The following is a 16,287-nucleotide window of genomic DNA, read 5'->3' on the forward strand; positions in this document are numbered from 1 at the left end:
TTGTTTGATTTTAAATATTTCATAGTTCATTCAATCATACGTATTGGGTCATTTGTATTAATGGGGACCGGAGGGAGAGGGTGACGAGCATAAGTTTCACTTTCCTTTTTATTTCAATTCGCGAACTTTGGTCATGAAAGAATATGTTTCTCTGTTGTCCCCACGTTCATAAAGCATAAAGCAACAGCATCAGAGCACGGTGCAGAGTCTCTAGATGAGTTTACAGTAGTCCCTCGTTCTTATTAAACATCCATGTTGTAGTCCGCTGTATAGAAAACTGTAGTTTCCATAGTTTTCCCCACAGCAGCAGACGCACATTCATGACGTCCGCTTGGCAGCATCAGAAACACCCCCCTCGGATAGTGCATCGGATTCTCTAAAGTAACCCCGCGGTTTTCTTCTCCTAAGCCCTTTTGAATTCTCCTATCCACTATCCCTTAAACCCCAGTGACGTTCACTCAGAGGTCAGGAATAGAGATAGGGTTAGAATTTAGGAGCTGAGTTTTGATTATCGGAACGCAACCCCAGATGTCCTTCAACATGGCACGCTGAAATTCATTTCCGGGTCACTACAGGAGGACCGAGGAGTCGAGGGTTGCATTCCAATAGTCCTTTAGCTTAGGAACCTTCCTAACCAAGTGAAATGACCCGGAAGTACGTCAGTGGCAGCCATGATAGTGCCGTTCCAATTCTCCAAATGAAAGGAAAGTAGGTTTCAAACTTCCTTTATAACCTCCTTTAGCTTAGGAACCACTGGAAACCTCCCTAACCGAAAGGAGAGGAGAAAATGCTGCCCCACAATGCATTGCAGCCGCAGCATTTGCCGTCACTCAACAGTCGGCCGTTCACGGAAACAACCGATTATGACCGAGAAATGATATCATGAAAGTTACCGGTGCTTATTAAGCATTTTAAAACGTATGTGGTAAGTTGCCAAGTGCTTTGTTTTGAACGTTCATCAGTATTATAATCAAAGAGAGAAATATGAACGTTTAGTTTTTTACTGAAATGATCAAATAAAGTCAACATTTCACAGTCTTTACTGAGCTCCTGTGTGGAGTTTGTTGAACTTTAAAAAGATGTTTGAATGGTGATATAACACAGTGATAGATGTGAAGGACTAACGTTTATAATACATACATTTGTATTGATTTTAAGATATTTTCATACAATCATACGTATTGGGATCATTTGTATTTAATGTGGACCGGAGGGAGAGGGTGACGAGCATAAGTTTCACTTTCCTTTTTTATTTCAATTCCAACTTTGGTCATGAAGAATATGTTTCTCTGTTGTTCCACGTTCATAAGCATAAAGCAACAGCATCAGAGCACGGTGCAGAGTCTCTAGATCAGTTTACAGTAGTCCCCTCGTTCTTAGTAAACATCCATGTTGTAGTCCGCTGTATAGAAAACTGTAGTTTCCATAGTTTCCCCACAGCAGCAGACGCACATTCATGACGTCCGCTGGCGCATCATAAAACACGTCGGATAGTGAAAGTGCATTCGGATTCTCTAAAAGTACCGCAAGTCTCTTTCTCCTAAGTCCTTTTGAATTCTCCTATCCACTATCCCTTAACCCCGTGACATTTCACTCAGAGGTCAAGGAATAGGAGATAGGGTTAGGAACTTAGGAGCTGATTTTTGGATAATCGGAACGCAACCGAGGAGTCGAGGAGGGGAAATTTGAGTATTGAGAAACCTCTTATATCTCTGGTCTCGACCGTCTCGCACACGTCACCAACACCAAGATGGCCGTCAAGTTAGCACATTTCACCTCTTTCTTTCAGAAGGCGAAAATCACTACAAGTCTGGGCATATTGAGAGCTGTACATACGAAAAAGGGGGAGTAAGTGCGTTATTATGAGAGTGCTCTCATACTTTAAATTGTATATATTTATATAAATATATTTGTGTGTGTGTGTCCGCATCTGTAGTCTGTTATTGTCTCATTATACCGCACTCTCAATGAATAAAATACATACATAAAATACAGCACTATGACAAAACACTCAACAGCTGATGCAGCTGTTTGCCATGTAATAATGAACGGACGTCGCTTTAATATGACCGCTCAGAGGAGAGGAGTTCTCATTTATTTAAACGTCTGCTGCTTCCCCTCCTCTCTCCTCGGTTCCCCTCCTCGGTCCTCCGCTCGCATCTCCTGTGGGCGGGACTAAGTCTCGAGGAGGGGAGTCGAGGAGGGGAGTCGAGGGCCCCGTCTCAGGTCGACTATTTTAATTTCCTCGTTCCTCGGTCTCACCGGAAGACATTGATTTGTCTGCGCCATCTTGAGTAGGCTACCGTCCCATGGCTCTTATTTCTGCCGGAGGACCAAGGAGCGAGGAGCGAGGAGCGATAATGGAGGAGCGATAACCGAGGAACCACCAGACCATCCTCCGATGAAATCCTCAGATACTCGCCCCGCCCCCTTACTGTGTATCGCTCACTGATTGGACGATGCAGCGCATGCACTGATCTGATGCTTCTTGACATGAGAGCCGTTTCCCAGCGGAGTGAAGAAAATAAATGAAACTCACGAGAGTCACTCCTCAGTTTATACCGTGTTTTGCTTCAATTCATGTATCATTTAGTTACAAATATGTGATATATCTGAACAACAAAGTGGTCAAAAATCATTTTATTCATTTATTGGAAACATTTTCATGATCGCTTTTTTCGTTTTATATTTTCATTTATTGTCATTTCCATTCAGTCAGTCATTAAGTGCTATTAAAATGTTAATGTGCTACATATCCAAACAAACAAACAAAGTGTGCAATCCAACGAATGTTAATCTAACTGGGTTTTGATAGATAATATATCTCTTTTTCTCTTCTCTCAATTATTGTATTTCTATTGTGCAATCTAATCAATATTAATCAAACTATTGTTCGTTTATACATTTTAAGAATGGCGTTTTTCTTTTTTGAGAATGATTTCTTATTTTATTTTATTTATTGGGATCTACAACAGATGATACAAATGTTTGTGTCAGTAAATTTGTGGCGGGGGTGTTTGTGAAAATAACGGGGACAGAGCTGCTGTCAGACGAACAGCTGTGCGGCGTCATCACAAACGGACGTCCCTCCATGCTTCCCTGGTGGGAGGGACTAGTCGCAGGGAAACGACGCAAGTGAGGGAAGCAAGGATTTAATTTAACCGACCTGAGACGGGGCCGAGGAGGGGAAATTTAAGAATTGAGAAGCCTCTAAGGTCCCCTGGAGGTCCACCGGAAGGGGAGGGACTTCACCTCTCTATTACGCTACGTCACTGTGACTAGTCAATTGCTTCAGTGGGAGGGACCAAATGCAGCTATTTAGACCAGCACAGACACAGTATGTTTAGAAAAAAGGGGAAACCTTGAAGAGAGAAGCATTTGAATCCAACAGAAGCTGCATAGTATGAGGAGAGAAGTCATTTTACTTCAAGAAAATATGAAGTGGCCAGCGATTTTTGTCTTGCTGAGCATATGCTCACAGGTAAAGTAACGGACTAAAATGTGTTATAGTAATTTTGCTTATTTCATTTTAGGCTCAGAAATCCTGTTTTTAAAAAGGAGTGATACAATGTTACAGTCAAGTAGTAGGAACTTGAATTTCATATAAATCCATAACCGTTTTTATTATTTTCTTATCTACATTTGCAGGCTGCAGCACAAGGTAGGCCTATGTATTTTATATGTTACCATAACTACACTGCAGATGGTAATATCATTTTCATATGAGAATGAAAGGGCACAAAATATCTGCACATAATATCTGTAAATGAATCAATTTCTCAGGTTGTAAAAAAGTAGGCTACTTTAAAGATGCTCTCTCATCAGATATCGAAGTATCCGTGTTCTCTGCAACATCGAAGAGCGCGATTCTCAGATGGACCAGGGTCTACGGAGCCAGCTCATACAAGGTCATCGCCGCCCCCCAGAACTCCCCAGGCAACCCCGTTGGTTATGCCTTGTTTGGTCCAAACACAGTGATGGGCACCATCAACTCTCTGTCCCCAAACATCATGTATACATTCACAGTTGCAGCTCTGGATAATGCTCAAGAGATACTAAACATTGGAACTATCGATTCTTCCTCAGGTGAGGTAACCTTGTGATGTTAAAGCACTTCACTGAGTGTTTTATTATTGTTTAGTTTCATCACACACAAAAAAACGTTCCGGTGCATGTGTTTTAGTTAAGTTAGTACAGTAGGCCTACCGTTTTATTCTGTGATATTCGGGCAAACTAATTATATATATATATATATATATATATAAAATATATCGTGTGTGTATATATTTATATATATATATATATATATATATATATATATATAGGTCTATGGTATATACAAAAGTATTGGGACACTCCTTAATCATTGAATACAGGTGTTTCATTCAGTCCCATTGCCACAGGTGTATCAAATCAAGCACCTAGCCCTGCAGTCTGCCTTTACAAACATTTGTGAAAGAATGGGTCGTTCTAAAGCACTTTGAGCACCAGGAAAAGCGCCTTATAAATGTAATTTATTATTAAAGAGCTCATTGAATTTGAACGTGCTGTAATATGCCACCGTTGCAACAAGTCAGTTCGTGAAATGTTTTATTTCGTAGATATTCCACGGTCAACTGTAAGTGTTATTATTGCAAAGTCTAAGCATTTAGGAACCACAGCAACTCACGTAAAGTTACAGAGCGGGGTCGCAGAGTGCTTAATAGTCGCCAAAGCTCTGCTGACTCCATAACTGCGGAGTGCTGCCATGCAGAGCATTGGAAGCAGTGGAAACGTGTTCTGTGGAGTGACGAAACACGCTTCTCTATCAGGCAGTCTGATGGACGGGTTTGGCGAATGCCAAGGGGAACGTTACCTGCCGGACTGCATTGTGCCAACTGTAAAGTTTGAGGGATAATGCTATGGGTTTGTTTTTCTGGTGATTCTTAATGCTTCATCATTTTTGGACAATTCTATGCTTCCAACTTTGTGGAAACAGTTTGGGGAAGGCCCTTTTCTGTTCCAGCATGACTGTGCCAGTGCACAAAGCATGGTCCATAAAGGCCTGGTTGGATGAGTTTGGTGTGGAAGAATTTGACTGACCCGCACAGAGCCCTGACTTGAACACCTTTGGGATGAATTAGAATGGAGATTCTCCAAAATCTTGTAGAAAGCCTTTCCAGAAATTAATATAGCTGCAAAGGGGGGGGACCAACTTCATATTAATGCCCAATAATTTGGAATGGAATGTCATAAAAGCTCCTGTAGGTGGCCCAATACTTTGTCTATAGTGTGTATACACATTACAGTCAGAATGTTTTTTAAACATTTGTTATCTGAATAACTAAAGTAACGTGTACATTTAAACACTTAAATTATACTTTGATGAGGAGCACAGAAGAGTCACTGTTAGTGCCTCATGATTTAAATAAGCCTTTCTTTAAGCAAATAGTTTTATTTTATTACATTCAGCATTCAAATTGACGTTGCAGACACAAAATAAATATTTTGCCCTGAAATCTGGTGGTAAAAAGATGGATTGCATTGCCAACTATTGCTGGGAAGGTGTAGTATCTCGTCAAACTGTATTTCTTGTGAATCTTTTAGCTCCTGAGGTGATGGATCCCCTCCTGACAGTGAAGTCAAAGGACAGCAAGACTTTTATCGTGTCTTTCAGCTTGAAGACCGGGGCGACATCTTACATCATACGATTGCAGAATCCCAACCGCTTCATCAGAGAAAACATCGTGTCCTCCTCCCCCGCTGAGATTGAGTCCCTCGACCCGTACACAGAGTACTCACTCAGCATCATGTCTGTGAACAGTGGAGGCCACAGCCAGCCATCTTCCCCTGTGACTGCAAAGACAGGTACTGTTGTAGCGTTTGTGTCCATAATTCAAGATTGAGAAGCAAAACCTCAAATGTATTCAGTGGGTAAACAATTAACCCCCAAGGGCTGGATTATAGCAATGAGTCACATATTCAGTAAGAAACAATATGCGCTGTTCTTCTCAGTCTCCATACCCTGTAGAAGTCACTTGATCTCCTGAATTGTCTCTTAGCAGAGTATACAGTCCTGTCATGGAATTATACACATTATCTTCAGTTTTTGTGCAAAAAGAATCCAGGGTTTTTCTTACCGCTCAATGGCTTAGGGTCTTTCCAGTAAAGACGGTAAATATACCGGACCCTTCTCTGTTGAACACAATAGGAGGACCTGATCCTGAGAACATGGCTGGCACCTCTCTACCCCATCCCCAGGCCCAGGAGTTCAAAACTTTTAATCTCAATCAGATCCGATCAGATTTTGAAATCCCATGTTTTGTGATCCAGGATCAGACAACTCGGCCAGATTTTGTCCCAGTAGTTCAAAGCAATTCAGGATAGGATCACTCTGATCCAGATTACGACTTTTCAAGATGACTAGATCCTGAATATCAGTGATTTAATCCTACCGATCTCCATCTAGTGGATATGAAAAATAATACAAGGAAGACAAGAGACCACGTTGCAAAGACATCTATAATGTCTAATTATATTTTTTAATTTGAAAGGTGATGACAGATGATGGACTTTTTTTGTTTGTTGAAGATATTTTACTTTAATCTAAATTACATTTGTGATTGACAATTTTGTTGTGATACTTTAATGAGCATAAACATTTATGTCATCAACATTTGGTTGAAAACAAAATAGGCCACCACAAACGTGACCAAAAATAAAATGTATTTCCCATGAAGGCTAAATTGTGTATTATTTCAGTTAACAAACTTTGCCATCTTATTTAAATTGAAACATATTTTAAAATAAATTGTACAGTACATTTTGCTCTGGTAATCCACTGGAGATCCACCCCTCTGTTGGGATCAGGATAATCCAGTTTGTTGATCAAATTGATCCCAATCCTGTGTTTTCGGTTTGACTACCCGTTTTGAAGATTTGATCCAGATTAAAGCTTGGATTTCCTGATCTGATTGGATATCAAAGTGATCCTAATCCTGTTTTTAGGTTTTGAACTACCCAAAATCCAAATCTGTTCAGATGAGGATTAAAAGTGTTGAACTCCTGGGCCCAGGGGACTATCTGATCCACATGAGTAAAAAATAACATGCTACAGGCAGTCGCATCGTTTTTGTTGGCCGTTTGCCATTATTCACCTCTGATTTGATTTTGCTTCCTTGAATGAACAACATGAAAACTATGATTTTCATTTTGTAGTTGGTGCATAAAAGTCTGAAGTGGCTGATACTTGGGTGCAGCCCACATTCTGACATCACTGCTTGGATCTGTGACTACTGACAATAAAAAAATGTGATTCACAAAAAGCAAGGGCTTGACTAGGACTGCTGTAAAACATACCAGAAACATGACTCAAGATATTTATTCCCTTAAGACTTGGCTTCAAAAGCATACATCTTACATTACAAGTAAGCAACAATCAAAGTCAAGAGAAACATATTTACTCAAAGTACAGTCGCCCTAATTGCTTCATAATGTTAAACTTTGTCCCCCTCCACAGTGTTGCCCCCTCCTCAGCTCTCCGCCTCCTCTCCCAGCAACAACAGCATCACTGTGTCCTGGGCTCCTGTTGCCAACGCTGTCCAGTACAGCCTGTCTCTGTACAAGTTTGCCTGGAACACCACCATCATCAAGCACAACACTTCCAACACCAATTGGATCGTCTCCAGCCTGGATATGGGCTCAGTCTACGTCATAAAGGGTTTCGCCTGGGACCCCGAGGGCCGCCAGGGAGAGGACAGTCTGTACATCAACCAGATGACAAGTAAGCGTGCACCGAGACTCTTTTCTGTGTGTGGGAAATACCCATGATTGCTCCTATAAGTATATAGAGTCCATGTGCCTTTTTTATTTGATCATGTAAGAAATATTATACGTGTAGTGATAAGAGAAAATATTAACTAGGCTTGCAATTTTAAATAAACTTGCCACAGTCACAGAACTTTTTTTAGTGTGTAAAAACATATATCTTCAAATGATTATCATGAGATGTAGCCTCTATAAGCTACATAAAACATGACTGAAGTTGTTTGAAATAGTATTAAAACCCTTTGTTCTGTGAAATCTATATCTAAGAACGGCAGCCATCTGATGAATACAGTATTATTAGTAATAACATTTCCCTCACGAAACATTACTGGTAAGAGTAATTTAGAAACTATTACTCTAATTATACTACTCCTCTTATTAGTGTGTTTTTATGTGTACTTTTATTTAATGCATCATTGGGCATGTTTTCACAGGACCTGCTGTGCCATCTATTGCCAATGTCTCCATGGTGATGAATAACGGTTTGGCCGGTATCTCAGTGTCCTGGGAACGGGATGAGGGGGTCTTTGGGTCCCTCCAGTACCATGTGATGAGCGACCAGAACCTCACCTGTAACTCCACATCCAGCTCCTGCACCCTGTCTCCAGTGGGGCTGCGGAGAGGTACACACCGGCCGGGTCAGCACCTCCGACGAGGCCGGGCCCAGCGATCCATCCGGCCCCGTGGTGTTCATCACCTGTGAGTATTAGACTACATTTATTTCCGATCACACTTGTGAACTATCTGTTTGTAATAGGGCACCGTAGACATATAATGAGCAAGCCATAATAATGCAAGGCGTATTGGACTAATCACAAGATACTGTATAAGTGTTGGTTGTAAGTTATTTAGTTCATTACATCTTATTTAGCATCACTTTTATCCAAAGTTCCTTACACTTCGATGCCATAAATGTGACTACAGGATCAATTTGAACCTCTGATCCTTCCATTAATGGATTATCAAAATGGTTTACTTTGAAAGTTGACTAGAAATCTATTCGTCTTTGCATATTTATGATCTGTTTACGAGACATCTATAAGAGGATTCCATCTTCACATTCCCTTCAAACATAAAATACATAACGCTTTTTTTTCCCATCAGAAGTCTTAATTTTCTCTTCAATTTAATAGATTAAATCTAATATGCAATGAAATAAAACATACACTTCGCTACAAGAGTTATGATTACATTTAGTTGTTTAATGAGAAACATTATTATTTTATATGTAGAATTCTAACATTAACACATTAGTGCTAGATATGGATAAAAAAAATGATGGCAGCATTAGTTTGCTCTGAAACCCTCAGTCATTAAAATATGACTAAACTCCCTGCTGTCCTGTCCGTCAGTCCCCTGCCCCCCACAGTCTCTGGCTGTTGTGGAGTCGACAGAAGGAAGCTGCACGCTGACCTGGGACACGGTGACTCACGTCAACAGCTACACAGCCTTCATCAAGAGAGGAGACGGTGCAGAGGAGAGCTGCAACACCACCAGCAGGAGCTGCACCTACAACTGCACATGTGGCCACACATACCTGATGTCTGTGATGGCCTTCAACCAGGCTGGCAGCAGTCCTGAAGGACAGGTTCTCAACTACAACCACCTGTAAGTAGCCACTGAGGGGACAGATTTGAATTCATGATTTTCTGTGTATCACACCCCCTGTGTGTCTTTCAGTGCCCTGTTGTCCAGAGGGTGTATCCATCTCCGCCGTGAGCACTGACACGTTTGAGATCACGTGGACGGTCTCTCGGGGGGGCAGAGCTGTACCAGACTCGAGCTGCAGACAGTTCAGAGGTCATCCTGTGTAACGACACGGCTCCGGTGTGCGCCCTCTCTGATCTCAGCTGCGACAGTTCCTACAGCGTGGTGGTGACACCCTGCAACGACATCAGCGGATGCAACCGGGCATGCAAAGCTCACACACAAATCACAGGTAGGAAACGTGTGCCCACATGTATCCAGCAAATATCCAGTTACATTTTGAAGTTGTAAAGTTTTCCACTTTATTTCATTTTCAGATTTCCCATTTAAACAGCAGTTAAAAAAAGTTTTGAATGACTTCAAATGCTTGAGATCTAATATTATTAACTAGACTGGTCATCAGAGAGCTATACAGTATCTTTTAAAACTACACATAGGCCTACATCCATTCCTCATGTACTGTATGTGGAGTAGTCTCAAAGGTTTGATCATGCTCTTAATTCCTCTTTTCCTCCACCCGTCAGCTCCATGCATGCCGATGAATCTGATGTTGACTCAGAGAAACTCCTCCTGCTTCAGTGTCAGCTGGACTCCAAACAACAGGCTTGCTAATTACACGGTGACAGCGTCGGGAGATGACGGCACACGCACCTGCAAACACAGACGGAAAACAGCTGCGACATCACTGACCTTCCTTGTGGCTCTAACTTTGAAGTCAGCGTCATAGCAACCAGCCCCGCAGGCTTGAGGTTTACCCAGCTACTCTGAATTGTTGGAAACAGGTGAGTGGTCAAAAGTTGTGATTGAACCATTTTATTATAAAGCACGGGAAGGAACACTTTCGTTCCTACCCTCACCTATGGTCATGAAGGATGGGTCATGACCGAAAGAACGAGATCGCGGATACAAGCGGCCGAGATCGGTTTTCTCCGCAGGGTGGCTGGTGTCGCCCTTAGGGATAAGGTGAGAAGTTCGGTCATCAGGGAGGGACTCGGAGTTGAGCCGCTCCTCCTTCGCGTCGAAAGGAGCCAGTTGAGGTGGTTCGGGCACCTAGTTAGGATGCCACCTGGGCGCCTCCCTAGGGAGGTGTTCCAGGCACGTCCAGCTGGGAAGAGACCAAGGGGTAGACCTAGGACCAGGTGGAGGGATTATATCTCTTCGCTGGCCTGGGAGCGCCTTGGGATCCCCCAGTCAGAGCTGGTTGATGTCGCCAGGGAAAAGAAAGTTTGGGGCTCTCTGCTGGAACTGCTACCACCGCGACCCGACCACGGATAAGCGGAAGAAGATGGCTGGATGGATGGACGGGAAGGACTTAAAAACAACAATATAATAGCATGCTAGTGACGTGTAGCGCCACCTACAGCCTCAAGAACACCTTCAGGGTTCCTCAACATGGAATACGAACACCGATATATTTGTAATACAAACTGATTTATTAGTTAATATCAAGCTGTCTTTTGCGCTTTTCTGCTGTAACGAATGTAAATGTCCCCTCTGTGGGACGAATATAGGGATTTTGATACAGACGGTAGTTTTGTGTTCCACTCCTCAACACCACATTTATCATCCTCTTCTACAGGACCGTGCTGCCCGGTGGATCTGACGGTGGATCAGGTGACGCAGGCAATGAGCAATGTGTCATGGTCTCCCGCTAAAGGGGCGCATACATTCATCACTTCCCTAACATCAACGCGTGGTCACGCCCGCTGCCACACCATGGACTCCCACTGCCTCATGGGATGCATCACCTGTGGGACCAACTACACCGTCACCATGGAGGCGATCAGCCACAGCGGGCGCCGGTCAAACTGCTCCTATGAGGGCTTCTCGTCCAGTGAGTGATTGGGTTTTTCTTCCAATGAAAAGAAAATACATTGCAACTGTAGTGTATCTACCAGAAAGCACTGACATGACACTTTTATTATAAAAAAAGAATCAATACATATCAAAGACGATTGTTTATGGTATGTATCTATATAAAAGTAGGAATCTGTTAATCATTTTCAATAAAATTGGATTTGAAACGCTTTTTATATTTATTTGTACAAAAGGGGTTCTCACATTTTTGTAGTTCTTTTTAAGATTAAAAAAAAATCTGAGGACAAGCCTCCAAAGTAAAAACATAAGTAAATGTTTAAAAAATGTAGCTGCTATAAAAAAACTATAAATAGTTTTGTAAATTACTGACTAATGTAAGCCTACTTCTATTAATCTAACCATTTAGCATTATCTTCGTGGCCCAATAGATGGCGCTCTGACACCCACACTAAACAGTAGAGTGCATACCCTTTTTGTAAAACAACAAAATACACTTTAAATTCAAAGGCATTTCTTGACTGCTTTGTTCATGTGCGTCAGGATTAACATTTGACAGATCGGTGAAATATATGTTCCAAAAATTAAAAAATGTGTTGTCATGCTCTCTTTGAAAGGGCTGGTTATCTTTCAGACATTAAAGCCACTGCAGAAACCTCACTTCATGTCTCTCTCTCTCCCTCAGGTGCCTGCTGTCCATCAGGCATCCGGCTCTATGGGATGGCCCACAGCTCTCTGCGGGTGCACTGGCGCGGTGCTGGCAGCACCCACAGCTATGTCACAGAGCTGGTGAGCAGCAGGAACAACTACACCTGCACCGCCTCCCCCTGGGAGAGCAGCTGTGATGTTCCCAACATCCAGTGTGGGGATGTCTACACTGTGGTGGTGGCTCCGCTCATCACCAGAGGGCAGCAAAGTCCTCTTCTGCGCCCAGAGGATCTACTCAGGTAAGATTGTGACATCTCTCACAGTTGTTTATGATGATAAATAATATAGGAATTTAGTTTGGAGCTAATGTATCCTTTTGTTTGTTATATTAAAAGTTAACCCTCTGTTTATGCTCTTAACGGAAAAGTTTTAGCACTAGTGATTTTATGTCTTTCTATATTCGGGAGCACAACAGCAGTAAAGACGATTCAAGCACCACAGGACAAACAAGGTGGCATAGCTGAATCATTTTAAAAGTGATTGACAACATTTTTGACTGAATTTCAACCTTTTTTCCCCCTGCCCTCTCAGTCTCTTGCGCAGGCAGCAACCTTGGTACAGGTGAGTGTTATAATATGCAAAAATATATTCATAACTCTATTTTAAGTTCCACCGTAACCACCCAAACAATTATTTAACTTAAGAAGTAAAATTATTTTTATTTTTCTCTAATGTCATTTCAACCTGTTGTTCTGCAGTGATATACAGAGGGAAGAGAAGCGTGGACTAGATATGGTAAGTAAAAATACGACAATTATACAGAAATATATTACGCCTCACCTGTAGTGGAAGCTGTACATATCAGCAACTGCTATAGTGGTTGACTAAAGACGCAAGCATAACGTTATGTGAAGCCAGTGAGCTTGCCTCTTTGAGACTAGCTTTTAATCATCTTTTTTAAACTTCACAATATATGTGACAATAAAGCCTGTGTTATTAAAGCAACACAGGCACGACATGAAACGAGAACAGAAAGAAAACTCTATTGATATTTCTTACAGTAAGACATAATAAAGTATATTATACATGTTCAGGTATAATGATGATTCCCTCTGCTGGTCACAATAAAACATTATTTTGCTCAAGATCTGAAAACTTTGACTTGACACTCTGCTGTTATAAGATGTAACAATTTACTTAATGAATATACATTTCTTCAAACTGAATGTGACTGAATCTCTTCTCCACAGACGCAACACCTCCATCTTCCTTTTTCTGCTCTTCCTCCTTCATCAGTCCCGCACCACTGCAATAAAGCCAACTCATGGATGAATAGAAGAAGGACTTGCCTGCACTGACAACATGCCTGTGTGTTGTCCAGTGGTGATAGTGAAATCATTTTAATAATACATTTGTATGTGTTTTTATGTCTGTATCACTGATAAAATAATACCCCTCTGTTCCCTAAACTATCTTGATCAAGCACTCTAAGAGAGTGCATATGTTTGCTGCTCATAATAATTATCATGAGGCAACATGTACAATGTGGACATGAAAAGTGTTAAAAGTACCTCATGAACAAATCACCATATTGGCAAAAGAGTAACCGTGCCCAAGCAGACCTTGAAGAATATTTTGCCCCTTCATTTTCTGAATAAATGATTGGTTGGCCAAAAAGTAAATAGTAATTGTAGGTCCGCCCCAATTAGGAAGCCTCCTGGTGATCTGTGTCACCTCATCATGTGTTCTCAGGATGAATTCAACTGTTTGTGATATGTGTCTCTGTTGTTGTGACCATAGATCAGTAAATAAATAATTCCTTGCATCATTTTTGTGATGTGTGGTTTATTTTGCCCAAAGATTTGTGCTTCAAAATCTTGTTTGTATGCTGTTTGGTGCCAAATTGTGGCGGACCATAACTAAGTGTACCTACTCCAATAATTTGACTCCACTATAATCCAAAGGCTAATGCTTTTAACTTCCCTCAGCTTCAGATCTATCCATCAGATTAAGTTATAATACAATATATATTATACCGAAAACGGGCCTTTATATAATGAGGTCTTTTACTTATCTTGTTTGTCAGTAGTGTTCACATTTACTTTCTATCTTTCTTACCTAAAAGAATAGTGAACTCAATTGTTACCCGGCCACACTTTGGACATTTTCTTTTCCTGCTACAAAGAAAGTTGTCCGGCAGGAAGTGCTTTTGGCCAGTTTTCATAACTGGTCTAAATGCTCAGACACCTTGGTGAAAATGAATCCTAGTTGTGAAACTAAGGTAAATCAGGCATATTTGCTTCAGTGTGTTGTTCTGACCCTCAGGGCAATTTACTAACAACATTAGTCCTTATTTCATGTATTCACTCTTAGACCAGCAGGGGTACCAAATCAATGCAGACTGCTGCAATAAGTACATTAATTAACTGTCTCATCGATGTTTGTCTGTATGAATATTATCATATTCATACAATCATATTATTCCTATCAGCTGTCAATCACTGTTATGATTCACATATTCAGTGTTATTATTAAATAAACTATATTTTTTGGAGGAGTTAATGATGAATGTTCCTCAAGATGCTTGCTCACCCTCCTTGAAATTTGAAAGATAAGTAATTACTATCATATACCAAAATAATCAAAAGAACAGTTCAGCGCCCCACAACTTCATTGCAAACAGATACAACCTTGACTTTACAACTTTACCCCCATGCCCTCCCACGGCGCCGGGCATGGGGGTAAAGTGTCATTGTAGACCGCAAACAGTGGCGGTGCCAGAGTATTTGTGTTGGGTAATCTATGGTAGGGCTAACCCATACAGTGGTGGGGCTCAAGTTAGTATTTGCAATGTAATTACATACACGCTCCCCTTGACAGTGAAACGCCACTCGTGAGGTTTAGATTATTTTCCTGTCTCAATCCAAATTGAACTGTATGAAATAAAAAGGCACATTTGTCTTGTAAATAAAAAGGGCGACCTGGAGCCAATCCTGCAATTTCCCCACAAGTGAAAAAGTTGACATGCTGAAAACCCAACCCCTGCAGGGGTCTGGGGGGATTCTCCCCCAGGAGATTTTTTGAAATACTAACGTAAAATACACATTCTGGTAATCTCTTGAGAAGAAAAATAAATACATCTATTACTTCACGACATATTGAAAAAAAAATGAATGGTGTTTTTTGTTACTTTGTTCTGAAAGCTGAACCTGCTGCTCCTCACAGAGAGAAGAGGGAAGAGGCTGTGTGAATTACTTTACATTGTGGATAAGGGAGGATAGCCCCCATTGTTCTGTGTGTCAAAATGAAAGACAGCCCACAGACCTATCAATCATCAAACCGTGGGGTCTTATTTCATTACGTGTTGATTTCTATCAACACGTAATGTTGTATCGATGTATCGGGACTTCCTGCAACAACACCACGCCGTTATCGTGATTCTGATTGGCCAGAAGACATTATCAAAGATGTTCTATTGAGAAGACGATCACTACGTGACAAAAGTTTTCAAAACCGTTTCTAGTCTTCGGTATTTCCAGACAAGTGGCTACTGAAATCAATCTTACTAACTGCTGTCTGTGCAATTTACTCCGCGAGTTGGCGGACTTTATTTTGCTTACCTTAACATCATTTTTCATGGTGGGGCTAAGCCATTTCTTGGTATGGCTGTAGCCTAGTGATGGCAGTTTGACACTGAAGCTTCGAACGGAGCTTAAATCCTGGACTTCCTATTCTATAGAAGCAGTGCTTCGAAGCTTGCTTCAAATCACATGATATATGACGTCCGAAGCAGCAACTGCTTCAAATCACGTGACATGTGACGTCCGAAGCAGCAACTGCTTCATTTCCTGAATGAATCAACTGACTGGTTCACGGTCAATTCACGCGATTCAATGCACTGCCTCGTCTCGATTCTGACAGGTGACAGGTTGAAACAGTTTCAAACTTGAGTGCTTCAACACTTTATGACCGCTCTAAACAATGCACAATGTGTGGGTTGTTGTCGTAGTTTGCGTTGTTGCTGTTGAGTTGTTGTTATTGCATTTGATATCATTATAGAGCAAGCCAGGAAGTAAGATAGGTCGTTCTGGCTCGGGAAACACTTCGAAATGTGGAGAAGTTGTGAACAAAAAGACAATTATCAGTAATATAAAAACAGTTTAATATGTTAAGAAATAGTTAGCCCAGTGGATAGAGCCGGCGGCCCGAATGCGGCGATGTCCTTCGCGCAGCTGGTTCAAAGCCCGGAAGGGACGTATTTTAATCATTGCTTTTCAACTTTAATAACTGATAAAAGCCCCTCTCCTCCCA

General features: G+C 41.4%; 1 pseudogene; it reads left to right on the top strand.

The window, feature by feature from the left end:
* Positions 1 to 3,361: 3,361 nt before the first annotated feature.
* Positions 3,362 to 13,571, top strand: LOC117542489 (annotated as a pseudogene).
* The last annotated feature ends 2,716 nt before the right edge of the window (positions 13,572 to 16,287 follow it).

The sequence above is a fragment of the Gymnodraco acuticeps genome, unplaced genomic scaffold (genome assembly GCF_902827175.1).
Source record: "Gymnodraco acuticeps unplaced genomic scaffold, fGymAcu1.1, whole genome shotgun sequence".
NCBI lineage: Eukaryota > Metazoa > Chordata > Actinopteri > Perciformes > Bathydraconidae > Gymnodraco > Gymnodraco acuticeps.